This window comes from Malaclemys terrapin, chromosome 1 (genome assembly GCF_027887155.1).
Source record: "Malaclemys terrapin pileata isolate rMalTer1 chromosome 1, rMalTer1.hap1, whole genome shotgun sequence".
In the NCBI taxonomy this organism is placed as follows: Eukaryota; Metazoa; Chordata; order Testudines; family Emydidae; genus Malaclemys; species Malaclemys terrapin.
Window position 1 is genome coordinate 308,379,806 of NC_071505.1, and position 27,002 is coordinate 308,406,807.

A 27,002-nucleotide genomic window follows, 5' to 3' on the forward strand; every position below is an offset into this window, starting at 1 on the left:
TCTTCAATGCAGGTGTAATGAAATGTTGCTATCATCCTTACTGTATACTGAGAGGGCAGCAGAACTGTGTCTAATTGAGGAGTTACCATAACATGAACCTCACTCACTAAGCTTGGAGTTGTGATCGAAACCCAAGTGCAAGTTAGTTTTTTTTCTCTTAATTAATTGGCCTCTCAGAGTTGGTAAGACAACTCCCATCTGTTTATGCTCTCGGTATGTGTGTATATATATCTCCTCAATATATGTTCCATTCTATATGCATCCGAAGAAGTGGGCTGTAGTCCACGAAAGCTTATGCTCTAATAAATTTGTTAGTCTCTAAGGTGCCACAAGTACTCCTGTTCTTCTTTTTGCGGATACAGACTAACACGGCTGCTACTCTGAAAAAAGTGCAAGTTAGAGAGCTGTAGCCAATGATTTTATTTTATCATTCATTTATTGTATGAGGTTAGGATTATAGACATACAAGATTGATCAGTAGTTAGAAGGGATAAATATGTATTAGGTATCTGAGTAAGTAGGGCTGAAACACAAGGCCTACAGGATAAGGCCTGTAAGATTTTAGCTTAGCTATTTTAGGCTTTAGAGTTAAGAATTGCTTGACATAAGTAAGTGACCAAAGAATAACCTGATGCCATAAGATTACGGGAAAAGATGTGCCAAGAGATGGCATTGAGAAATATTAGCCGTAAGATTAATTTTAGATTACAAAAATGCTCTAGAGGCACATTTTTTCTAACATATGCCTTAACCACAGGATACAGGTTGTGCATCAATCAGGGCTGGCTCCAGCTTTTTTGCCGCCCCAAGCAGGGAAGGAAAAAAAAAAAGCTGCGATTGGTGGCACTTCGGCGGCAGCTCTACCGCGCCATTTCATTCTTCAGCGGCCGGTCCTTCCCTCCAAGAGGGACTGAGGGACCCGCCGCCGAATTGCCACTGAAGACCCAGATGTGCCGCCCTTTCCCATTGGCCGCCCCAAGCACCTGCTTCCTGCGCTGGAGCCTGGAGCCGGCCTTGGCATCACTGAGAATAAAAGGAACTATACACAACCTATAGAAAATGGGGTACACCAATATTCTTGGGGAACAATACAAATAAGGAAAAAGAGGATTGACACTTTCACGCACATGCGCAGGATCTGAGGTAAAGTCAGACTCACATTATAAAAGAAGGTGTCCAGATTGGGAAAATTGTGCTTCCTACAGGAAAACTCCAGCAGGATCCATCCCTCTACGGATGAGCAATCCATGAGAGACCCACCCTAGCACTATCTAGGATGATGTGAGTATGCCATAATTTGTGCATGGATATATTTAGGATTTATATACGTTTGGATATTCATAACTTTGCTGGTAACTATAATAAAATTGATAAAAGATATTAGACATTGTTCTTGTGATTGTATGTGTTACTTTCCTTGGTCTTCAAGTGTTCTAGATCTGAAACTAGTGGCAGAGGTAACTCTGTTGAGCTTGAGACTGTAACCACGAGAGCCGAACCCACAGTGGTGAAATACAACATCACTAAGTAAACAAAAATACAAGGCTATGAAATACAGAGGATAGGATGGATGTTTCTATCTGGTGGCGAGAATGCTGTTTAAGGGTCTTAGATGGTATTTAACCTTCCTCAGGGCCGGCTGCAGGGTTTTTGCCGCCCCAAGCAGAGCAAAAAAAAAAAAAGCCGCCATCGTGATCTGCGGCAGCAATTCGGCGGGAGGTCCTTCGCTCTGAGCGGGAGTGTGGGACCATCCGCTGAATTGCCGCCGAATAGCTGGACGTGCCGCCCCTCTCCGGAGTGGCCGCCCCAAGCAACTGCTTGGCAAGCTGGTGCCTGGAGCCAGCCCTGACCTTCCCTTCCAATATTTAAAAATAGCACTGATTAGACTCAGCAGAGAAGCCTTATATCTTTTCAGTAATCACTAGAGCTGAAATCACTGATAAACTGGTCTAGACTTAGAGTGGAGACAATGCAGTGGTGAAGGAGAAAGCAGTGGCAGTGAAGTTCCCTACTATTCAGTGAAATCACTCCAGCTGAAATCACTAGGAACTAATCTAGGTGATACTTCGGAACATGACATCATGGCTAAAGGCAGCATAATGAGATATCAGTAGATGTGCCTCCTACCTAGCAAATCCTAGAGCTGTAATTACTAATAGCTGGGCTCAGTGGTCATGGCATTGTAGGACTGGACTGGACCAAGGATACAGCAGAGCAGAGATGGTGGAGGTATTACTCCTCCCACTGTCCTGCGGGGCTGGAGGTGAACCTCCTTGAATGTACCCCTGGATTCAGACAACAAATTCTGAATGAGGTGCAGAAAAGAGAAAGGGGGAGTGGCATACTGAAGGGATGTTTGGCTATTGGATTTTCACACTGCCATGTGGGAAACTGAGGCAAGGTGGGAAACTGTTCATGATACTATGGGATGGGTGGTTTCCTTATTAGTTGCATACTTTTGAGTCATTGTTGTTGTGTCCCAATGAATACTATGTTCCCTTTCCCTTTAATACATTTTTAAATTATTGCTAGCAATATATAGCCAATTGACTACATTTGTAGTTTGTTATTAAAAATAACCAAGCTTAGCAAAATGTATTGCCTAAAGACAAAGCAGGACAGTATAAAAAGGAGCCCTATGTACCCTCCTTTTAGGAAGCAATTAATCTTGCAGCATGTTCACTTTACACAGAAGGTGTGCATTGAAATACACCCTCACACCTATCTATATTTATACCATAACTGAAATCACTCAGGACATCACCCAAGACTAAAATTTACCAATCAGCCTTTTAACTTGTTTTTCTGCGGCCATGGTGTTTCTCTCCTTAGCTCTCTTTTTGGATACTACCTTCCAAACCAGTTGGGTGTATAGATATATCCCGACCTGTGCTAGGACATTCCTTTCACGTATCTTGTTTTTGACAGGCTTCCTATTTTCTATTTTTTAATGCCAAAGCTGACTTCAGCTTTGCAAAGTGTTGTGGGATACCTGATGTAGGTGAACAGAATTGTGCGAACAGCATAATACAGTCAGTTAACATAACTTCCCACCAATTATATATAATGTATATCATATTAAGCTCATTTGCCAATTTGCTCCACTCTCTTCATCTATGTTGCACAGATTAATTATTTTATGAAGTCCTCTGCACTCTTTGGATTAAAGGTACTATAGCTCTGCAAAGTATTATAATCACTATTATAAGAATATGCTATAAATAAACAATAATAAAATAATAATATAAAACTAATTTAAAAACCTGCCAGGTAGAGAGTAAGTATTGAAACTAACTCTTATCTAATGGCAAAACAGCCAACAGAGATCAAATGCTGGCCTCTTGAACAGCAATAATAGATACAGATAAAACTGTACTTGTGCTAAAAGGGCCAGATTTTTTTAAGGTATTTAGCTGCCTAAAGATGCAGATAGGCACCTAACTCCCATATACTTGTTTTGACTAGTAGAAACCCAAGATGTTCACAAAGTTGGGGCATTGACTCGTTATGTTCATTTCATGGAGAAGGAAAATGTGAAGCAAAAAATTTGATAGTGTGGAAAAGGGCAAAACCTTTGCTGGACTCTTTCAGTCATACACAGATGCTATAAGAACACTCTCATATTTTCTAATTACAAATATCCGACGATCTATGTAGCAATTTGCATAATATTCCGGGAACAGCTTAGCACTGAGGATCTGATTTAAAAATTAGTTCAGTACATCCTGTTTCTTCAACAAGCTGATGTTTACAAACAAAATACCTGCTGGCACAAACAAAATCAACTAGAAAGTGAAGCTTTTGTACACTCAAATGTTATTTTAATACACTTTAATAACCTTTACAGCATTCTCTGCATCCTTTCTTCGAAAATTCCAACTAGTATTTCTTCCCTACCCATTGGTAACAGCTTGAAGCATTTATAATGAGAAGATATGGAATCCAAGCACTCCTGCATGCATTTCATTAGTAAAGAGTACATCTTATCCCTGTGTAAGCTGGGTCACATTAGGGAGCACTCAAACCAGTACACTCAAGAATGCCTTACAGGAGCTACTGCAAGTTAGCATTTTGGTACATTTGTTATACACGTTTATATAGAAATCACACACAAAAACTATGTTAAAATAACATTAAGGTTCAATGTCAAGCACTCAAAGTTAGGAAATGCCAGAATGAAGGCTACCTATGCTAGTAGCCCCCCGGCTCCTAATTAAGGTGACCAGATGTCCCAATTTTATAGGGACAGTCTCGACATTCAGGGCTTTTTCTTATATAGGAGCCTATTACCCCCCACCCCGTCACGATTTTTCACACTTGCTATCTGATAACCCTACTCCTAATTCTGGTCGCTTTGCTCAGCCATTCCCAGTTCTCCCACTGCATCCAAGCTCCTAATCAGAGCTGTCTCCCCTTGCCCCTGTTCCTCACCCCATTATTTCCTAGATCCAGTTTCTGATCTCATTCCCACCCCCGGTTTCCCTCACCAGCTTCCAGTCCATTCCCAATCTCCTTGCCCAAACAATGCCAGCCCCCGACAGGACCAAATTTGTGAGAGTGGAGTTGTGACCTGGCTCATGGGGTTGCAGCGCCACGCAAATTTGGTCTACCCAGACTCCCATCATCATGAAGGCTTGGCCAAATCTGAGTGGTGTTGGGACCCCAGAGGTTGCGTACCTGGAGCAGGGAGGCGAGCCCAGCCTGCCCTGTGGGACAGGAACCACAATAGCTGCCACTTGACCCTTTGAAACCTTCTGGCAACCCAATTTTAGGTCCCAATCCTCAGGTTGAGAAACCCTGCTTTAAATGTTTGAGCACTCTCCCCTTCCCAGTAAAAAGCTTCAGTTTCATGTTGGTTTCAGCTTTGTAGCTAAAACAATACAAGTTTCTATAGCAGCAAGCTGTGCTTAAAGAGTTTCTCTGCATCTCTATCTTCTCCTCTCTTTAGTTCAGATATAACAGTAGAGACACATACACCCCCACCCCATATACTTTCATTTGGATTTGGCATCACTACCCCACACTAAACAAGTGAGGTTAAAGTTAGGGTAACCCCTTCTGTTAGGGCATATTAACTACAGTTCTGCTTGCCCTTTAATCATACAATTAGCATAACAACATTTCATTACCCCTGCATTCAAGATAAAAGTGAATTTTAACCCAAAATTGGTCCCTTTGGCAAATAGGTCTGTCTGTTGCTCACCTAGGTAAAGTAGGTGTGTCTATGCAAACATGGTCTGCTCCTGAAGCCTTTTTCTCCAGTTCCCCAGTAGATGGCAGGGGAGAGCTCATTCAGACTCTGCTTAAATTCGCATGATTCATTATTTTATTAAACCAATCCTCTGAAATCGGTAAATCTAAATTAACCTTTAAAAACAAGTAGCAAACTCTGTGACATTTAACGTACTAAACCTAAGACAATGCCTCTTGTAGAGAATGATTCTTCATATTAGCATCAGCTTGAGAGAGAAAACATGACTGACTTCTGCCAGTTTTAGTCACACCGAAAGCTTGTTTAGAAATATTAGCTAGAAATACTGTACCTGCAGATTGAATTTAAAAAGCAAGATGTCACCTGTCACAGTTTCAGGGTAATTGCACCTTTCACCCCTCCATGGTCCATTGCAGACGTACCCAGTCAGGTCTCAATTCTCCAGCTATCACCTGTCTCTGTGCAGGGACCCTTGTCCCACATCCTTCTGATGGAGGGGCCAGGGGAGTGGGGAAGTAAGGCTGCGCAATTCCCTGCCTTACTCTGTGATATCCCCAGCAAGCCAGTCTACCTAAAGGGGCCAGCACTTGTGCTTTTTGTGCTCTCTGAGGGCTATGACCAATGTACTGCCAGCAGTAACAAGTTACCACACAGCTCTGTCTAAGCAAGCACATTTGTAAGATAAAAGCATTACAGAGAAAACATGCCAAAGCTCCTATACACATGCTGAAAGTTTACCGGAGGTCACCCATCAATCTTATGGAGACTTAGTAAGCCAAAGTCTTTCCAATCCTTTCTGGTCAGAAGGGCCTGTCCATTCTCTGGATCAGAAAGAAAGCCCTGAGTCAGTTTAAACACATCCTTTTTATGCCAAAAGCCCTTTCTTTCTCTATTGGTCTCTGGAATCCCAGTTTGAACCAGGACATGTGAATGTCCACAGGGAGTGGCTCTGTGGAGATATTTACAACCTGAGCGATTTACCTTAATCGCCCCCTGCTGTTCTTAGTTCCTGCATACAGACCCTGGTCCATGGTAATACATAAACCATTCATACGCAAGTTTAAAAAGCAAGAAGTCACCATTATTTAAAGCCCCCTCTGACTGAGAGCCCACTAATGTGTCAGTTTTTCTTGCTTGCATTTAAGACGAAAGGTTTCCAAAGTGGGCAAGCAACGCTAGTAAGAACTACAAAAGTGGAAATGTAGGCTGAATAGCAGCAAAAGTGTCCTGGCAGGAAGATGGATGAGACAGTGACTGTGGATTAGTTTTGTGAGGGAAGTGATGTAAGTGAAACCACTTGGGATTTTTAAAACTTAACTCAACAAAGCACTAGAAAACGTGCTGTAGGAACAATTCTGCATTGGCAGGGAGATAGACTGTAAAATCTAATAGGCCTTTTCCTACTCCAGCTTCTATGATTCTTGGAGAGAAATCAGCTCTGGCTAGGGCCCTGATAATAAAAATTGGTGTCTCATCATTGCCTACCCTACAGCTACTGGTCTGGAAAATAAAGGCTTTACCAAGGAAACTGTTTGGGCACAAAGTTGATAGAATGGTTTAGAGCATTAAATACGTTTGTTTACAAAGTTGGGAGGGGGCCAGGATATGAATCTCCGCCCTCCATGAGGCTCCCACCTCCGCCCCCATCCCAGTTCTGTACACTTCCAAGCATTGTCAGCAGCTGTCTTTAGCTCATGCCTTTGGTCACAAGTCTCCTCTCTTTCCCTCTTTTCCCCAATTTTCTCCTACTCCCCTGCCAAAACCCCCTCTCACTTTGTCCACTTCCCGAAACACTCAATGCCCTCTTTCCCCTCTCTCCTCGAACCTTGTCATTCTCTTCTCTCATCCTTCCCTGTCAAATCTACTAGACTCTCCTACCTCTCTCTGAAGCTTCCTTCCTCCCTGTCTCTTCTCACTATCCTAAAATCTCATCTATTCTCTTGCCCTTATCTTTCTTCCCTTCTGCTACTCTGCCTATGTCATCCAAATCCTTTTCACTCCATTCTATCCACCAAATGCCTTTGTTTTCCATCCTCTCCTGCAGTCTCTCCTCTTTTCCCCACAACCTCCCTTTGTCCTAAGTCTCTCCTACCTCCCTTCAAAGACTGATGTAGTCCATTCTCTCTGGCCCCAATCTTTCCAGTCTCATTATATTTTCCCCATGAAATAGTTACAAAAGAAAGAACTATCACTGCCCGAGTACCAAAGCAGTTATCCCAGACGGTTAGATTTCATACAGAAAATGGCTGACCACCTGCCAAGGTAATAGCTATCCACATCACCGTCGGAGTACTTCCGCAGGAATTCAGCGGGGACTGATCTCCCTTGCTGGTTCAGCTACTTCCCTTCATATCATTGTCTTCGCCTATGTGTGGCCTTTATGGGCACGTTCATGCTGACTCTGGTAGTTTCCTTGTCTGCATGCTGAATTCCCAAGTAGGGGTCCAGTTGGAATGAATTGCCAGGGAGGCTGTGGAGACCCCAAAGCCAATGTGGAGGCACAGGATGGAGACTATGCCTCCACAGGTTACCTGAAATTTTCTGGGTTTGGGTATGACATTCCTGCCGTTTCTGAGGGAGGCTGGGGGGAAGGCTGTCAGACCACATGCCCATACACTCAATGCCCTGGAATGCCTTGGAAACGGCCTCCTGTGGAGTTTTCAAATCTTCTGTGTGGGAGCAGCCTGTGCAGGGCACAATAAGGATCGGTAGCACGGGTACATAACTTACAGCTGATGACAGCCGTTCTGCTGTAACTGCAGGCCGAGGACAGAACTAACCATGTGGACTTCCCTCCTCAACTACAGTTGCAGGTTGTCATAGCTGTTGACCTCACTCAACAAGCAACATCTATTCATCTAACAAGGAAGTTTAAAGTATGATCAAATATAATGATACTACAGACTGAACCAGGAGCTAAATGCATGAGTCTTGAACTAAAGAGCCAGACTCTGTAGCCAGGACCTCTCACAGAGCCATGTCCTCTCTAGATTGGGCACAGAGAGGTAGATGTAACACAGGCTAACCAGTGGGTTAGACAAACATCATGGTTGTGAGCATTTGGCAACAGCTTTCCCCCAACATTCATACAGCAGTCCCACTCCGGGCTGCCAAGTGCCACTCATCTCACGTGACAGTCACGCACTTGACAGGCCCCATCATGTCTGCCCACAATGAAGCCTAAATTCCATGCATCTGGCTCAGGTCTGGGCAGAAACCGTAGTTCTCCCTACTTGTGCCTAGAGGCTGCCATGGAGACCGATTTAAGGCAGCCGGCCTGCCTCTCCTTAGCTGCTCCCCCTGCTGGGTCTGAGCAGGGAAGGAGCAGTTGCCAGCATCAGCAAGAGGTGACACTGAGGTGGCAATGTGGCAGCCAGCTAGGATGGAGGCTGAGGGGGCTCAGTACTAGGCCCAGGCCAAGCTCACACCTCCTGACCCCAGTAGTGTTCTTACCATACAGCTGACAGTTATTGGAAAACCAGCCTTGGATAACTTTTCTTAGATCTCAAAGAAAATATATAGGACAACATTCTGCACCCACTTACATCTGTGCAACTGCCTTTACGTCAGTGTATTTATATCCTGGAATAAAAGTGACTGTATCCCACAATAGAGTGTCCACATGGGGAGTGATACTGGCATAGCTATAGAATCTAATTACTCACTTGATAGCTATGCTGGCCAATTTCCCCAGGCAGACAAGCCCTGAGGGTGAAATTCACCCATTTTCAAAGGTCCAGCACAAAGTCTATGCACTGCTTGAGTCCCACTTAAGCCCTATGCTGAGGATTTACGTGCTGCAAAGGCCTCAAGATGGGCCTCTGTGTGGGAGTGAGTCTCATCATTTGTTAATTTGTTTCTAATTCAGTATTGCCAGCCCCAACTGTTCAGAACTCACCCGCCCAGTCCCCCAGATCATACACTTCAAAATAATGAAGGGTTTTTTTTGGGGGGGGGGATCTGAGAGAAGGGAGAAACGTGGGTGAGGGTGAGTCTTTGCTTTCTGGTTGTGTGTGTGGTAGTAGAACTTTGCTTTCAGGTTTTTGAGACTTTAGTGGCCTGGTCCCCACTAACCCCCCACTTCGGACTAAGGTACGCAAATTCAGCTACGTTAATAACGTAGCTGAATTCGAAGTACCTTAGTCCGAACTTACCGCGGGTCCAGACGCGGCAGGGAGTACTCCTCTCGCCGAGCTGGAGTACCGGCGTTGATGGCGAGCACTTCCGGGATTGATCCCAGAACATCGATTGCCTGCCGCCGGACCCTCCGGTAAGTGTAGACGTACCCCTAAAGGCAAACTTGCTTCATGTTCTCATGATTCTCTTTGCAATCCTGAGGTCTAGACACTTTCTTTTTTAAATGAGCACCAAGATTCTCATGGATCACGCTGATTCCTGCAGCTGGGGAGGAAAAAAACACTTAAGCATCATGAATCTCATATTAAAATCGTGAGAGTTGGTAATACTGGTTATTCTTGCTTTATACATGTGCATCTTCAATCACTCTTACTTGGGCTCTTCCCCACCTTTTATGGTAAAATAGCTGACATCAAATCATCTGAATCACCCTGATTTTGAATAAAAGTGCTTCTCATCAAGATTTTTTTAAAAACTGTACTTTTATTTTATGAGCTGGAGTGCAGGCAAGGTCCATTGTCCAGGAGTTTCTGGGCTGTGTCATGTTCCCCTGATAGTATCCAGAGATGGTGGTGAAATACTGGAACTTTTTACAAGTCAATATTTAAAAGATCTTCCCTTTTAAAAATTTCCTTTAACCTCTCTTCAAAGCTCCACATTTGTTTCTTGATGTATACTACTTGCCTTGTGAAAATGAAATCTGATGCAGTGAGCACGTTGAGAAATAGGCTGAAATTGTAAGAGATCTGGATGACAGTGTAAACTAAAAGGGCTAATAGCACTGTCCTCTTACGCCAGTGAAAATCAGTTTTAAAACCAGTGTAGACAAGAGGAGAATCAGGCCATGAGCCTTTTATAGCTAATCTACTCCTCATCAAAACATTTTTGTTTAGATTTCACAAAAATAAAATAGCACAGAAAGTGACTTTGTATCTACTTGCCATATTAAATTAAAGGAGCTAAATTCAGCTCTTGTCTTACCTTTTCCTTTTCTGCACACAAAAGTTGTACTACTTTAATGATACCAGCATAGTTAATGTGGTACAAGCCCCTATTGTGTGGACACAGTTATATCGGGAAAGGGAATAAGCTAGGGTGACCAGATGTCCTGATTTTATAGGGACAGTCCTGATTTTGGGGTCTTTTTCTTATATAGGCTCCTATTACCCCCCACACCCATCCTGATTTTTCATATTTGCTGTCTGGTCATGCTAGAATAAGCTATCCTAATATAAAGCACCTTGATCTCAGTATAAAACTGCACTTACACTAGAGTGTGTGTGTGTGTGTGTGTAGTAGTATAACTATTTTGGTTAAAAAAAAAAAAAAAAAACCCCACACCCCAAAGCAAAAGAGCAATGCTACACAAAATCTGTGTGGGGACCAGTTCTTAGTTACATAGGTGCAACTGCTATTGTAATTAACAGGGTATATCTGTGGAACTGAGAGAACAATTTGTCCCCAGCACATCTTTAGACTTCATTTATTAAATTACAAGAAGTCTTTGCTGCTTTACGGTGACAGGAATATGAAATGAGAGCGCAGTTATGTTTTCACTTGTCTCTCTATCCTCCTACCCCCAGCACAAATAAACAAATGACCAAAGCTGGGACAAGTTATTTATATTCATCATCAAATATGTCCACTAATGAATATAACAATTAAGATTATGAGTCTATTTAGTAAGTGGTCTGACAAATATAGCAGAAAGCAATGAGAACTCCCCAAAGAGGGAGAGATTTCCCTCCTGATCCCCCGCAATGCAGAGGGCCCAAGGAGGCAAGTTCCTATGGATCAGTTAAAATAATTAAGGTCTCAAATAATCATTCATAGAATCATAGAATATCAGGGTTGGAAGGGACCTCAGGAGGTCATCTAGTCCAACCCCCTGCTCAAAGCAGGACCAATCCCCAACTAAATCATCCCAGCCAGGGCTTTGTCAAGCCTAACCTTAAAAACCTCTAAGGAAGAAGATTCCACCACCTCCCTAGGTAACCCATTCCAGCGCTTCACCACCCTCCTAGTGAAAAAGTTTTTCCTAATATCCAACCTAAACCTCCCCCACTGCAACTTGAGACCATTACTCCTTGTTCTGTCATCTGCCACCACTGAGAACAGCCGAGCTACTCCTCTCTGGAACTCCCTTTCAGGTAGTTGAAGGCAGCTATCAAATCCCTCCTCATTCTTCTCTTCTGCAGACTAAACAATCCCAGTTCCCTCAGCCTCTCCTTGTAAGTCATGTGCTCCAGCCCCCTAATAATTTTTGTTGCCCTCCGCTGGACTCTTTCCAATTTTTCCACATATTTCTTGTAGTGTGGGGCCCAAAACTGAACACAGTACTCCAGATGAGGCCTCACCAATGTCGAATAGAGGGGAAACATCACGTCCCTCAATCTGCTGGCATGTATTTAATCTTAGAGTTTTGCTCATAGATTTATCTAAACATGCAATATCTTTGCTTCCTCATTACCAACATCTTGGCATTCTCAGTGCAGAAAATGGTGTTCTGATGGTCTCACATTGCCATCTAGTGGATTATGAAGTCAGTTACTAATACAATTTTAAAACTGAATCTTAGGCCTTATTTATATGCAAAATTGCATGTCTGCCTAAAAGTGATTTAAAAACTAATTTCATTGCCAGTGGAAAACTGCTGTATGGATATACTTAAATTGACTTGACCTATATTAATTTATCTTAAATCAATTTCTTGCCAAATTAAGCTAAATCACCATAAACCAGGTTTAAAAATCAATTTAAAAGTGTCTGGACAGGGGTTGATAAATACACCTGGTTTAAAAAACACACCTTTAATTAAACTGGTGAAACTTTGTGTTTAGACAGCCCTTATTTCCAGAAGTTTTGCACACCTCCTTACTAGAAATGTACAAAATGTTTTGAACCTGAAGCAAAACTTTGATTTCCTTTCTACTTTCGCAACTAAAAATGTACTGTACCATTTTACATTTTAATTTCAGCCAGTCTTGATTTGACATAGCTGGCATGGGACCCATGTGGAATGTGTAGGTTGCTCAGTCTGGTTGCTGGTAAAAAAGAGGTCACCTTATTTTTATTATTTATTTGTTAGTCACTGACCATGTACTCAGCATGCAAGACACAAATAAAGAGTGCATGGCCAAGGATCTTACAAGCTACTGGCCAGGCAGTCACCAGACTCATCAGACAAACCACTAACACAGCTGATCCTTATCAGCACCTGTGCTGGCAGTCTCAAATGAGAAGCTAAGGACTAATGGGCATGGAGATTGAACCGTCTGTTTGCTGCTACAGATTAACTCCCCCAGGTCAAGGCTGAAACATGTTCAAAGGGAAACTCACACTGCCACTGTCCACAATGGGCCTGTTCTGTAGTAAAATATAGGCCTTCAGATTCAAGGCTTGTTAGGTACAGCCCGGGCTGTTTCAGTGCAAGTGGTTCCCCCAGCTTGCCTCTTGGGGTGAGAGAGTAGTTGGTCTTCCTGCCCATTGAAATCCCAACTCCTCTGTTGTGACAGTGGTTTGTGTGATGTGGACACATGCACACTAAGGACTTGGACTTGAAATGAGCTCACTTCACATAGGTCACTGAATAGCCATTAGATGATAGCAAGTTTAGGGCCTGATCCAAATCCCATTGAAGTCAATGGGCGTTTCCCCATTGACTTCATTATAGCTTGGATCAACCTACTGTTGCTACTGTACTAAAGCAGACCTGAACTGGTGACCCAGATATGAAAAGTCTTATATCCCATTGTCAGTCCTACCAGCTATCAAATTCCCCTCTGTCTTCAAGCTGAAAAATGCCGTACAAAACCGAAATATATGAGCATTTGCCATGCAAACAACTCTTCCTCAATAAGCATTGGTTTTACTTTGGTGATTGAAGCATAATGCAGACAATCTAGCCCAGATTCTCTGTTGGTATAGCTCTATTGAAGTCAGTGGAGAGAGTCCGGCCCAATATATTTAGAGCCCAATCCTGTGAAAGGCTAAACACTTCTTGGGAGGTGAGGTGCCCCCTCAAATTCTACATGTGGGGGAAGACTCAGGACTCAGCACTTCACAGGATCAGGTCCTATATCTTTTATTCAGCACATCTTTAAATGGAAATTAATTAAATTGACAGCTGTCAAAAGCAGTCACAACTCCACTGAAGCAGAGCTGTACCCTTGCCTACACCAATGAGGAATTTAACTGATTATTGAGATTAATATAACTGACTACACTCTAATTAAATGTAATATGCACTTTTTCTGAAATCATAGGTGCTGGAACTAGGGGTGCAGGGGGTGCTACAGCACCCCGTGACGTGAAGTGGTTTCCATTATATACTAGGTTTACGGTTTAGTTCAATGGCTCTCAGCACACTCCACTATAAACATTGGTCCAGCACCCCTGCCTGAAATCTTATAAAATTGCAATTTGATGGGAAAGCAAGTAAAACAGACTAAGATCTTATACAAAGGGGTCTGGAGACCTGGACTCTAGTGTTGGCTCTGTCATTGGACTAGGTATGTCTCCGTTTCCCCATCTGCAAAACAGGAGCTATGAGACTTCCTTTCTAAAGCACTTTGAGGGCCACAGAAGAAATGTATTATGAACTCCATTGACCGCACTGGAATTGTGCCCACCTGGATTTGACTCTGGATCAATGAATCCCAAACTAGTCTAAGTCCCGTAGTAAGGGGAATAGCAATCAGAGGAATCTCTCTAACCTGGAGGCATGTAAACTGAAAGGTAGTATGCCACCTCCGTGAGGTCACCTGAAGTACATGCCGCTAAACTGTTTGCTAATGTAAACTCCCCTTCATCTGTATGTACAACATATAAATATGCCATTTTAAAAATTATGAGCTTTTTATTGGCACTTGCAGAATGAGATATTGAACCGCCGAAGTGCTTATTCATTTCTGTTTATCTGATCATTGTAATGTTTTTAAACTGCCAGTTGAAGGTAAGAGATAAACTATAGCCAGACTCAGACTGAAAGGCGCCTGTGACGTAGTTAAGTTTTTTTCATTTTAGGATGATATATTATTTATTGACCCCTACGGGGTCACCCGGAAATACTTCATGCAGCGAATTGAAAGAGAAGAGTAAATATTTAAATAAAAGGAACAGGAGATCTAATTTTGCCAGTTTGATTATTATTTTCTTTTTATAGCTGTGTAGATACAATAATCACCCTTACAACTGATGGTTCACCTTGTTTTATTATAATTGTATTGTACAGACATAAAGACAGTAGTACAAATACACATACATAAAAATCTTCCAAAACCATAAGATAGACCACAAATTACTTGGAAAAGGGTTGCATTGTTTTGCTTGCATAAAAGGGTTTTAAAATATTCGAAAGTGAGTTGGAGGCTTTGGAGCCCTGTATCCATCGGTGTAACAGGCACAGCAGTGCAGCGCCCCAGGCTGCCCTGTCAATGTCCCTAACTTGCTCTGGTGGGACCACTTTTAGGGGTGAGACGCTAATTCAGCCTTCAAGCCCAATCCATCTTTGAACTCTCTGCTGAGATGGCGAACAAGCACACTCATTGTGATGGTGGTTTTAAAAATCCCACAGAGAATTGGAATGAGACACCATCAACTAGGTCACTTACAATAATAAAATAAATAAATAATAATAATTAAAATTAATAATTCCATTCAGGTAATAAATTCATCGGTAAGTAAGGTTGCAGGGTCTTCTGCTCTCTGTACTCTTCCAGAATGTCAGACATCAAAACACTAAACTTAAACACTGAAATCCCAGATAAACGTGTCCACTAAAAGAACTTTAGCATTACAACAACTTAAGGAAACCAGGAAATGCACAGTTAAGGTGATGCTTCCCACACAACATACCTAGACAACCTTAATCTGCATCTGTAGGGAGGCCATAAGGATCTCACAAAGTCAGAATACTTTAGCCTTCCACAACAAATATTGCAATATTACGTGTCTAACACAACTCTTGATAGATGCTCTGTGATGCCCAGATGTCCAAGTATCATTGATCATTTCACACAGAGCTACTCTGTTCCTCTATGCTGGCATCCCAAACCAGACATCATTAATTAATTCCACATAGTTCTCAGATGGTAATGAATTTTGGTCACTAAGAAATTGGAAAGTGGACAGAATGTGAACAAGGCCTAGGAGACACTGTGGGCTTTGCTATTGCCAATCTATTTTACATGGAACGTGTTCAGACAACCATTGTGTTGGGCAGCTATAAAAACCTTCAGATGAGGATGTTAAGCATCAAGTAGAATGCTGAGTTATAGTCTTTTTGGAATATATTCAATGTTAGTTCTAACTTCACACTGTGGCTGTTGTAAAGGAAGAAGTAACAATAGTTAGCAACACCCAAACCCATCTCCTCTGCTCCATTTTTAATACCAAAATGTTTGTCTGTGCTTCAGTTATCTTCCACCTATATTTCTGCTACTACGTCTCTCTGGCCTGCCTGCCTCTCACCTTGTCCCTTTCCAATCTATCCAAATTGCCACCATTAAATTCATCTTCCTTTCCTGCCACTCTGACCACATCACACACCTCTTTCCACTTCACTGGCTCCACATTTCCTTCTGCATCAAATTCAGATGTCACCTCCTCATATTCAAGAGTCTGCAGAACTCTGCTCTTGCATGCACCTCATCTGTTGTTTCCCACAACTTCCCCAGTCAAGGTTTGAATTCAACTTTTCCTCCATTACGGGCCTCCTTTATATTCTTCTCCTTCCAAAACTTCTCTGCTTTGTCATATGCTGACACAAGTGTCTGGAATGGCTTCCCTGACTCTATATGCCACAAAATCTCCCATCCTTCAAATCCCATCTCAAAACCCTCTTCTCTCCAATGACCCACACTCCCACACCGACTTGTGTAACAAGCCTTGTGGATAAGGGAAAAGCAGTAGTTGTGGTATATCTTGACTTTAGTAAAGCTTTTGATACTGTCTCACATGACCTTCTCATAAACAAACTGGGAAAATGCAACCTAGATGGAGCTACTATAAGGTGGGTGCAAAACTGGTTGGAAAACCGTTCCCAGATAATAGTTAGCAGTGGTTCACAGTCACGATGGAAGGGCATAACAAGTGGGGTCCCACAGGGATCAGTTCTGGGTTCTGTTCTGTTCTGTTCAATATCTTCATCAGTGATTTAGATAATGGCGTAGAGAATACACTTATAAAGTTTGCGGACGATACCAAGCTGGGAGGGCAAGTACTTTGGAGGATAGGATTAAAATCCAAAATGATCTGGACAAACTGGAGAAATGGTCTGAAGTAAATAGGATGAAATTCAATAAGGACAAATGCGAAGTACTCCATTTAGGTAGGAGCAATCAGTTGCACACATATAAAATGGGAAATGACTATCTCGGAAGGAGTACTGAGGAAAGGGATCTGGGGGTCATAGTGGACCATAAGCTAAATATGAGTCAACAGTATGACACTTGCAAAAAAAGGGAAAAACATTCTGGGATGTATTAGCAGGACTGTTCTAAGTAAGATACAATAAGTAATTCTTCTGCTCTACTGTGCGTGGATTAGGCCTCAACTGGAGTATTGTATCCAGTCCTGGGAGCCACATTTCAGGAAAGATGTGGACAAATTAGAGGAAGTCAAGAGAAGAGCAACAAAAATGATTAAAGGTCTAGAAAACATGATCTATGAGGGAAGATTGAAAACATTGGGTTTGTTTTGTCTGGAAAACAGAAGACAGAGGGGACAGGATAACAGTTTTCAAGTACGTAAAAGGTTGTTACAAGGAGGAGGGAGAAAGATTGCTTCTTGTCCTATCCTCAGAGGTTAAGAAGAACAATGGGCTTATATTGCAGCAAGGGAGGTTTAGGTTGGACATTAGGAAAAACTTCCTAACTGTCAGAGTGGTTAAGCACTGGAATAAATTGCCTAGGGAGGTTGTGGAATCTCTATCATTGGAGATTTTTAAGAGCGGGTTGGACAAACACCTGTCAGGAATGGTCTAGATAATATAATTCTGCTATGAGTGCAGGGGACTGGACTAGATGACCTCTTGAGGTCCCTTCCAGTCCTATGATTCTGTGTCTGCATTTGTTTTTAAAAGTTGCAAACACTAAAAGGAAACTAACATGATGTACCGCACCTGGCAAGAACAAGCATCCACATGTTGCATACAATTCCCTTTTGCCTAATGTCCTCTCCCTGCTTCACATCAAGTTGTATCCCAATGCACCATACTTTGTAAGCTTCCAGGAGCAGAAAGCTACTCACAACAGCTTCAGTGAGTGAACCTCAGGGGACTGGAGCCCTTCCTGGGGATGGGAGCAAATCCCAGGAAGGCCACAGGGCAGCACGGCAGGCAGAGAACGGGCCAGGCCAGTTCCTGCCCTCCTCTAGACTCCTCAGAAAGCTGCTCCAGACCACATGATCTAGATCATAATATGGATTCATAAATGTCAAATATTACTACTAATTGAAAGAAAAAGGGAGGCTGCTCCATGGGTAGGAGGCAGCCGGAAAGAGCCAGGAAGCTGAATGTGGATGATTGGGTGGATCAGGTGGGAATAAGAGAAGAAATATAGGTGGGATCAGAATTGTGCAAAACCTTGACGGTGAAGATGAGGAGCTTAAACTAGATACAGAAGAGGAATGGAAACCAGCATGTAGGGATTCAAGATTTTAAAGCTGTTTGTTGCATAGCTGCTTTAGGGAGGCTCTGGAATACATTATTATTATTTAGTATTTGTGTCCAGTATCATCCACAGCATGGTAGGCATTAAGCAAACACAAGAGAAGGAAGGGTCCCTGAATGAATATTTGCTCTTCGTCTTTTTCTTGCACACAAATTAATTAAAAAACACACTGGTAAAAGAGAACATTTGTCACTTCTATTCTGCACCACTATTATCGGGTGTTACGTATGTGCTAATGTGGCTTTAATTGTCTTTATTAAGGAAAGACTCTGCCAGAAGAAGCCTTTTCTCTATCCATCCTGCAAGTCTTTTGATGCATTAACGTCCAACTAGCCTGTTGGACATGGAATTTCTCAAGCCCCTATCTATTTGGTATCATTATCTTTCTATCGAAGCACTGATAAGTTAATAAACAACTTCTCTGCATTATCAGGATTTCCTGAGTCTACAGCAAGTTTGAAGCATTAAAACCAGCTGGTGTTGAGTTCTCTGAGTGCCAAAAAGACATCTGACAAATTTCTTCACTGGCGAAAACCCCTTGTCTTTTCCACATGTATCGGAGACCTGTACAATCAAGATACCCGTGTATCTCATAGGGCTATTCCAGTCAGCAGCATTGAAAATATATAAATACAAAGATCTCAAAATGACAAAGAGAATTTAACCAAACTTTCCATAAGCAATCCCCAAGTACGAAAAACATCAGAATAGTATTTTTTTTTCAAAAATTCTAAGTGCCTGAGAGTAGAGGCTAACAAGAAAAAAAGGAGTCTCTTCAACCATAACAACAACATAATTTCGACAATGCTATAGTAATTGTAATACAGTTTGGCTACCAGCTTCACTTTCATTTAGATATATCTATACTATCACATCTCCCAGGGAGCCTGATTTTCAACACAATTTGGTCTTGCAGTGTAGTCAGGAATGAACTGTGTTTCCAAACCATGTTATGGTTTTAATTGTAGCCAGGCACTCTGGGAACCTGTTTAAAGCATGGTTGAATCGTGCCTATACTGCATGTCTGGTGTGTGGGTCCCTAATGATGTGTGTTAATTGTGTCGGGGGCTGCTGTCATAGACAAAGTTGTCCAACATGACAGTAACTACAGTGTGGACAGGGCTTTGTCTGAATATGAATCAAGTGATGCACCAAGGCACCCTTTTACTCTAGAAGGCCTGAGGTATATATCCATCCTTGTGTAAAGCAGATCGTTTCTTCTTCTTGTAGAAGGAAGAAAAGGTGGAAAGTGTTTGGTTTAACTAGCTAAAAGCAAATTTTAGGCATATGGGCTCTGGTTCTTCAGTGCCTTGCATCTTGTTCACTTATTTGCAGGTGGGCAAAGTGGGTATAAAAGGGCGCCACTCTGGCATGGCTCTGTACACTCATTTTGCAGAGATGTAGATAGCTACACAAGGTACAAGGCAGCATGGAATCAGGCCCATGGCCTTTAGATTACTTTTAAAATGACTGGCGAGAGTAACTAGATTCCATTTCTGGGCAGGAACTGCATGAAACCTCCATTTTGTGATTTTTCCTTCTGCCAATCTGAGGTAAAATATATTATGCAGCAAATTATTCAAAAGGAATTATACTGGAGTTTGACATTAAATCAACTACTTATCAGTGACAAATAGACTCCAGATTGGACTGATGTTTTTGCCACAATGTTATGGGCTGGAACTCAACACCTGGGCAATAATGGTTTACAAACCCCCAGTATACCAGAATGGTATATTCCTATAACCAAATTCAATGGAGATTTCAATGGAGTTGTGCCTGCCTATTACAGGGCTGGATTTGACTAGGATTGCCAGGTGTCCGGTTTTCGACCGGAATGCCCGGTCAAAAAGGAACACTGGTGGCTCCAGTCAGCACCAATGGGAGCTGCGGGGGTGGCACCTTCGGATGGGCAGCGCGTAGAGCTGCCTAGCTGCGCTTCTGCGTAGGAGCCGGAGGGGGGACATGCCGCTGCTTCCGGGAGCTGCGCGGAGCCTGCATGCCTGACCCTCTCCCGCACCCCACCCCTCTGCCCCAGCCCTGAGACCCCTCCTGCCCTCCGAACCCCTTGGTCCCAGCCAAAAGCATCCTCCTGCACCCCAAACTCATCCCCAGCTCCACCCCCACCCCAGAGCCCTCAACTGGAGCCCTCACCTCCGCCACGCCCCAACCCCCTGCCCCAGCCCTGATCCCCCTTCTGCTCTTCGAACCCCTCAGTCCCAGCCCGGAGCACCCTCTTGCACTTCAAACCCCTCATCCCCAGCCCCACCCTAGAGTCTGCATGCCCAGCTGGAGCCTCCCCCTCATCCGAACCCCCTGACCCATCCCAGAGCCCCCTCCCACACTGCAAACCCCTCAGCCCCAGTCTGGAGCCCCGTCCTGCAGCCCAAATCCCTCATCCCCAGCCCCACACCAGAGCCTGCACCCCCAACCAGAGCCCTCAACCTCCTGCACCCCAACCTTCTGCCCCAGCACAGAGCCCCCTCCCACACCCTGAACCCCTCATTTCTGGCCCCACCCTGGAACCCCCCCCCAGCCCAGAGTTCTTTACCCCCCTCCTAACCCCCTGTCTCAGCCCGTAGTCCCCTCCCATACTCCAAACCCCTTGGCTCCACCCCACAGCCAGGAGACCCCTCCTACACCCCAAACTGCTCATCCCTGGCCCCACCCTGGATCCTGCACCCCCACCTGGAGCCCTCCCCCCCAACCCCTTGCCCCAGCCTGGTGAAAATGAGCGATTGAGTGAGGGGGGGGAGAGCAAGCGATGGGGGGGTGGAGTGAGTGGGGAGGGGACCTCAGAGAAGGGGAGGGGTGGGGCAAGGGTGTTGGGTTTTGTGAGAGTAGAAAGTTGGCAATCCTAGATTTGACCCTTCCACACTAAATCTAAATGAATTTGCATGGTAACATGAATAATTTTAACATACTGACCCCACTGTTGATTTGTTGTTTATAAATACACCTCTACCCCGATATAACGTGACCTGATATAACATGAATTTGGATATACCGCGGTAAAGCAGTGCTCCGGGGGGGGGGGGAGAGAGGGGGCTGCGCACTCCGGCGGATCAAAGCAAGTTCGATATAACGCGGTTTCACCTATAACGCGGTAAGATTTTTTGGCTCCCGAGAATACGTTTTATGCCATTTAAAAAAAAAAGAGAGAGAGAAATCTGGTTTCAGTTTGTCTCAGCAAAGCCCCGTGTACACTAATGTAACAAAAGAGTTTAAAAGTCACGCTTAAGCCCATTTTAAACACGGTTACTAAACCAGACGTGGCTCTAGCTGAGGCTACTTACTTGAACCTCATGCGGATGGTTATTTCTACTATGACACCACCCACTTTTAGAGATCCCATGTGTGTCCAAGGTCAGCCAGCAAGCAGTCATTGGCTAGTGGAATTTATTCCCCTTGCCAGCTGTCTCATCCCTCCCTTTCCTCCATTAAATAACCTTTTTTCTTTCCAAGATCTTTTAAAACATAAGCTTTTTTTGTCTAATTTCTTCTCCTCTGCACTCTCTTTGCTGTCAAACAACTTTCCTTTATGGGGGTAATTATGCTTTGTTTTTATTGTTTTATGTGTTTTTATTATATATGATTGCACTGTTTTACTGTGATTATTGGGTAGCATCCTGAATGCCCAGGCAAGGGGCAGCTTTGGTAATACAATTATAATTTTTATTACATAATTAAATCTGAAATTTGCAAAAATGGCCAAGTTGGAATGGAAACACATCAATTTGATGGTTGGGATATTTGTGAGCCCTTGTGAAAATAAAATAATAATGGGATTACTGATTGTTTGCTACAATCAGAAAGGACATTAGGTATTAAGGAAGACAGGGAAGAGTGCAAATAATACACTAACACTGAAGTGCTCCAACTGATTTTACAGAATCAGAATAGTTTCCTATCACACATCGCTAAGTGCCATTGAATTTACGTGAGAACCAATTATTGATCATTTGACCTTCAAATCTATGACAGCTCTAACATGCCCCTCAATGTAGCATCTGGGTGTTGTACTCTAGCTAACTTTCAGACAAAATTTGGATGAGAAAAAATAGATGCAAAAGAATGACAGATAGGCATAGATCAGAGGACAGAAAGCTTGCACCTTTTGTTAAACTACTTGGACGCTGGTGATGTCTTCTTCTCTTAGAGCTAAATCCTGCCCTTGGTATTCTGCAGGGTGGAATATGCCCAGAGCTGTGAAGCCCAGTTTATAATATGTTATTTGGTGGTGGCTAAAATATATAAGGAAAACCAAAGAGCGGCAGAAATACTATTTGTCTCAAAGAAAGGACAGTAATGAGGATGACTGTATTCTTCAGATCAAAAAGAAATAGTGGTTACTCTAACATCCACACTGCTGGAACAGCCTTCCTATTGTCAATATGTACTATTAGTTAAGCCTCAAGAATCTAGTTGGTGCTGCACAAGACACATAATACAACCAGTATACAAAGAAGGCAATCCCAGAGCAGACAGGATGTAGTGAGACACACAGAAGTAGGAATCGCTAGGATCTATCTTGGTTGTTGCTTGTTTAAACATTAGTATTATTACCATTATTATGGAGTCCTGTGAGCATTGAGGAAGAAGTGATCTTTAGTAGGGCAGAGTAATGGTATGACTAGAATTGAAGGGGCATCCCATGTAGAGGAGCTGGGTGTAGAAAAAGCTAGGTAGGCAATTAAGCAGACTAACAGAACATTGAGGTCATCATCACTGATGGAAGGAAGAAGTCGGGGTGATGCAATAAGAAACTAAGTCAAAGATTTCACAAGCCGGAGGAGGGTAATGTAGGATCTGAAAGACAAAGAATCTAAACCTGATTGGGTGGACAAGGGGGAACAAGTGCAAAGACTAAAGTGGTCACATAGGTGAGAAAAAGGATTTAGGTGGGAGCATTTAGAATAGATTGGGGGAAGAAAACTTGGATACAGGGAAGGTCAGAGGGGAGATTAATGTATGGACAAGAGTTTTAGCTGCTAGGACAGCAACGATAGATTGAATAGTTTAATTATCCTGAAGGAAGGACCAAGAGATGGTCTGGATGTGTGGAGAAAAGGAGAAGGAGCTGTTTCTCAGGGTATAAGTGTGGTCCCTAGGAATTATACACCAGTTGGGATAGCCAGTGTATTCTAGACACTCTTCACTATTGCCTGTCTCTCCTCACGCTGCCCCCTAGATTTCAGGGAGGGAGGTACAGGAGTGAGTTCTATGTCTGCTGGGGACTCCTTAGTGGGGGACTTGCAGGAAAATTCCACTACCTTTGCACCACTTGAGCAGCTCAAAGGGAGCAGAGTCATACAGAGAATCTGCCCCAGCAAATCTAATTGCCAACTGTTTGTGTTTAGCAAAAACCCTAGCATATTAAATTGGTGGAATAAGGAGTCAGTCCACCTTTCAACCTCAATTTTCACCACATGCGTCTGACGAAGTGGGTATTCACCCACGAAAGCTTATGCTCCAGTACGTCTGTTAGTCTATAAGGTGCCACAGGACTCTTTGTTGCTTTTTACAGATCCAGACTAATACGGCTACCCCTCTGATAGTCTACCTTTCAGTTTCCTTATTTATATTTACAGCAGACTAGATGGTAACAGAGAACCACAAAAGAAAGGAAAAACGGGAACACGTTAGAATGGTTTAATTGAGGTGGAAGGTGTAAATTAAGCTGAGTACACCTGTTCAGAGCATTCCAAAGCCACAAAGCTTGAGGCCACTGACAATCAGGATGGGTTAAATCTCAAGCAAACAGGGGGAAATGAGAATTTGGAAATATACATTCAGATCTATAATAGGAGAAAGTGATGAAAGCAAATCAGGTCCTCAGTGAAGCTGAAGCAGAGAGACACAGCAGAAAATCCACATGGAATACAACAGCCATGTAAAATCTTCTCTGTATTACACAGTTCAGAAGAGTGACAAGCGACTGCAATTTACAAAACGTTTCTGTGTTTCACAACAGTTTAGGAAAATAAAGTCCCAACCAACTGTCCAGCATCAGACTCCATCAAAGCAGCAGGGCATCCGTTGAATCATCAAGAGGAAATAGTTTAAGAGGGGTGGGAAACTAGACAGGACCTCAGAATGACAAATCATACCTTTATTAAGGCAGCCATGAACTGGACACCAGAGAGGGTACAGTAAAGTCAATATGCATCGAACAGCTAAGCTTCCACACAGCTCTCTGGAAGCTCTAAAAATGTGCAATGAAATTTTAAGAGCCTGTTGTCATCGTTTTGCAAATATGTACAATGAATATTAAACAACTGTCCAAAGTTCCCAGTGAAAAGAACTTCCTCCTCTAAAGTACGTCATTGAGGTAGATGCCGCTATGTAACTGAAAAGAAATACTGCCATTCTTTTGTCTGTATATTGCATCTTTAACATTAGTCTCCCTATGTGCTGTAGGGCCAGCTATGAAACAACTGCCATTGTGTTTCATTCCAAATGCAGTATGTTACACAACTAGTCACTGTTTTTGCTCTCTCCTGGTGACTTTATATTTGTTCTTTGTTGCCTTCCTTACCATAAAATAAAAGCCATCTAGACTGAAAAATAGATGCTTGGCTATTTGTACATTGAATACACAACAGTTGTGACTTAAAAAATTAAGCATTGCCGCTTTGCAAATTTATTTCCAAGTGGCAAAAGAAGACACTGAACAACATACACAAGCTATAGACTGTGGAGAGAGAGCACAAGCACATTGGTAGTAGCAGGCCTGAAGGATAAGACTGCAGATCAAATTGCCTCAAAATCAGATAATAACAATTTGCACTCTTGCTCTCCTCCAAAACTTCAAAACTATTTATAAACTACTTTAGTTAAGCCTAACACCTCATGAGGTACCAGAGGTAAATATTCTGGTTACATAGATAAATGTTCACAAGTGATTGAAATGAGATGATTCAGTAGTTCTTATAACTTCTTCTCAGAGGTCAATATGAATGTCTAGAACAATGGAAGTCAAGACCAATGTTAACCAATCAGAACACATACCCAAATAGGTGTGTTCTGCTTGGTTTCAGTGATTTATGTGAAAGCTATTTGCATTTATACAGCGTTCTACATCTTCAAAATGCTATACAAATATTAACTAATTAATCTAAATAATCCACAATAGCTGATTCGATATTTATCTTGCCAGAGATAAATGCAGTAATCGATTTTAAAAAACTAATTTCAGTGTTACGCTTTTGAAATTTGTTGATATAAAGATGTTTCCAGACATTTCTGCTAAAGATAATGAGTGAATGAATGTAACACATACATTATATTGACTTTTGTGGCTTGATTTCCCTTTCACATTTACACCAGTGTAACTCCACTGACTTCAGTGGAGCTACTCCTGATTTACTCCTGGTGTAAGTGATTTTTAATAAACATCAAAATATATGGTCTCTTAAGGAAAATATTAATCTTGACTTTTGTCCCTTTTTGGCCTGTGATTCTACATGAACACTTAGTTTCAGTAGGGAAAATGTGATACCAAAGTTGAGACCTATTTCCTTTATATTTCCCTCTTGCTGAAGCTAAAAGTGAGTTAGGAGACTGGATGGTGGTCTTTTATAGTGACTGTTGGTCCACTCCTGCAAATCTTTACTTCTATGAATAGGCCCTACTCACACGAGTAGCCCTTTTGACATCATGGAGCTTCTCAAGTGAGTAAAGGCTTGCAGGATCAAGCTCGATACTCTTTAAACTGACACAAATACTGTAATAGCCAACCTTCGTTTCTGAGGAGGAAGTAAAGCAGCATGATGGGTGGGAAGGTCAGGGAATGTTATCCACTTCTTACTCAGTTTCACATTTTACATTTCACTGTTTGTCTTTCTATTGACATTGGCTTGGAATGGAGGAAGCTCCTGCGAGGATCATATCGCAAATCAAAGTCCTGACAGAGAAAGGAAAGAGTCATGGATCACAATGAGCCTGATCCTGCATTCCTTGCAACCCCCAAATTCCTCACTCACTTCAGGAGTTGTTTTAGACACACAGGGAATGCAGGATTGAGCTTAATGGTTGCTAAAGTCTGGCCAGATGTGTGTGGTCTTATCTTGCAAATAACCTTAACACTGTACTTGGGTAATCCTAAATATAAGAGGTAGAAATCATTCTGGCTATTAAACTGAGAAATAGTCCTGAACCCACGGTGGTGTCTCTGTACATCCACATATACTAACTTCTAGAGAAAATGGAAAATCAGAGAGATAGGAATGGAATTTGAGTGTCTCCCCCCCACCCTTTTCTTTACCATTTAGAGTTTAGACTGTGGATTTAGCTCAGAGAGAGAGTGACAATAGATGCTGTTAATGCTTCAAGTTTTCCCGAAAAATGTTGGTCTTGATAGTTATCCATATAAAAATGTGACAAATAAATCTAATGATAATTTGCGCATTTATATACTAAATAGGCAGCCAGGCTATTTAGATAATAGCACAGTTTGAACATTTTTAAAGTGCAATTTGCCATAAATATAAAACATTATTGTGTGATTTATAAATGGCACAAAAACTAGGTAATTACTTCCTAGACTATTTGTTAAGTTTTTAAAAATACAATCCATGAAAATGAACAGGGATGATATTTTTTCTTTAAAATTCACAATCATTTTATTCCTCATTGTCCTTATCTCACCCAGGTGATTATTAACAGAGACAGGTTGCCAGTCAGCTTTAGTGAGTGTATAATCTTAGGGATATTGGTGCATGGCACCAATGGATAACATTTTGGGACTAAATTCTAGTCTCAATTACACTGGCATAAATCTAAAGAAAATCCAGTGGAATCAACAAGCATTATTCTCGATTTATACCATTGTAGCTGAGATCAGCATTTGGCCCTAGGTATTTTTATACGTTAATAACTGTTGGTGATTTGGGGACCTTGTGTTATGGTTCATCCCTGTTTCTGTAGTTTGTTTTAAATATGACATTTTACAGTGCACGTGGGGAAGTATTTACTATTAC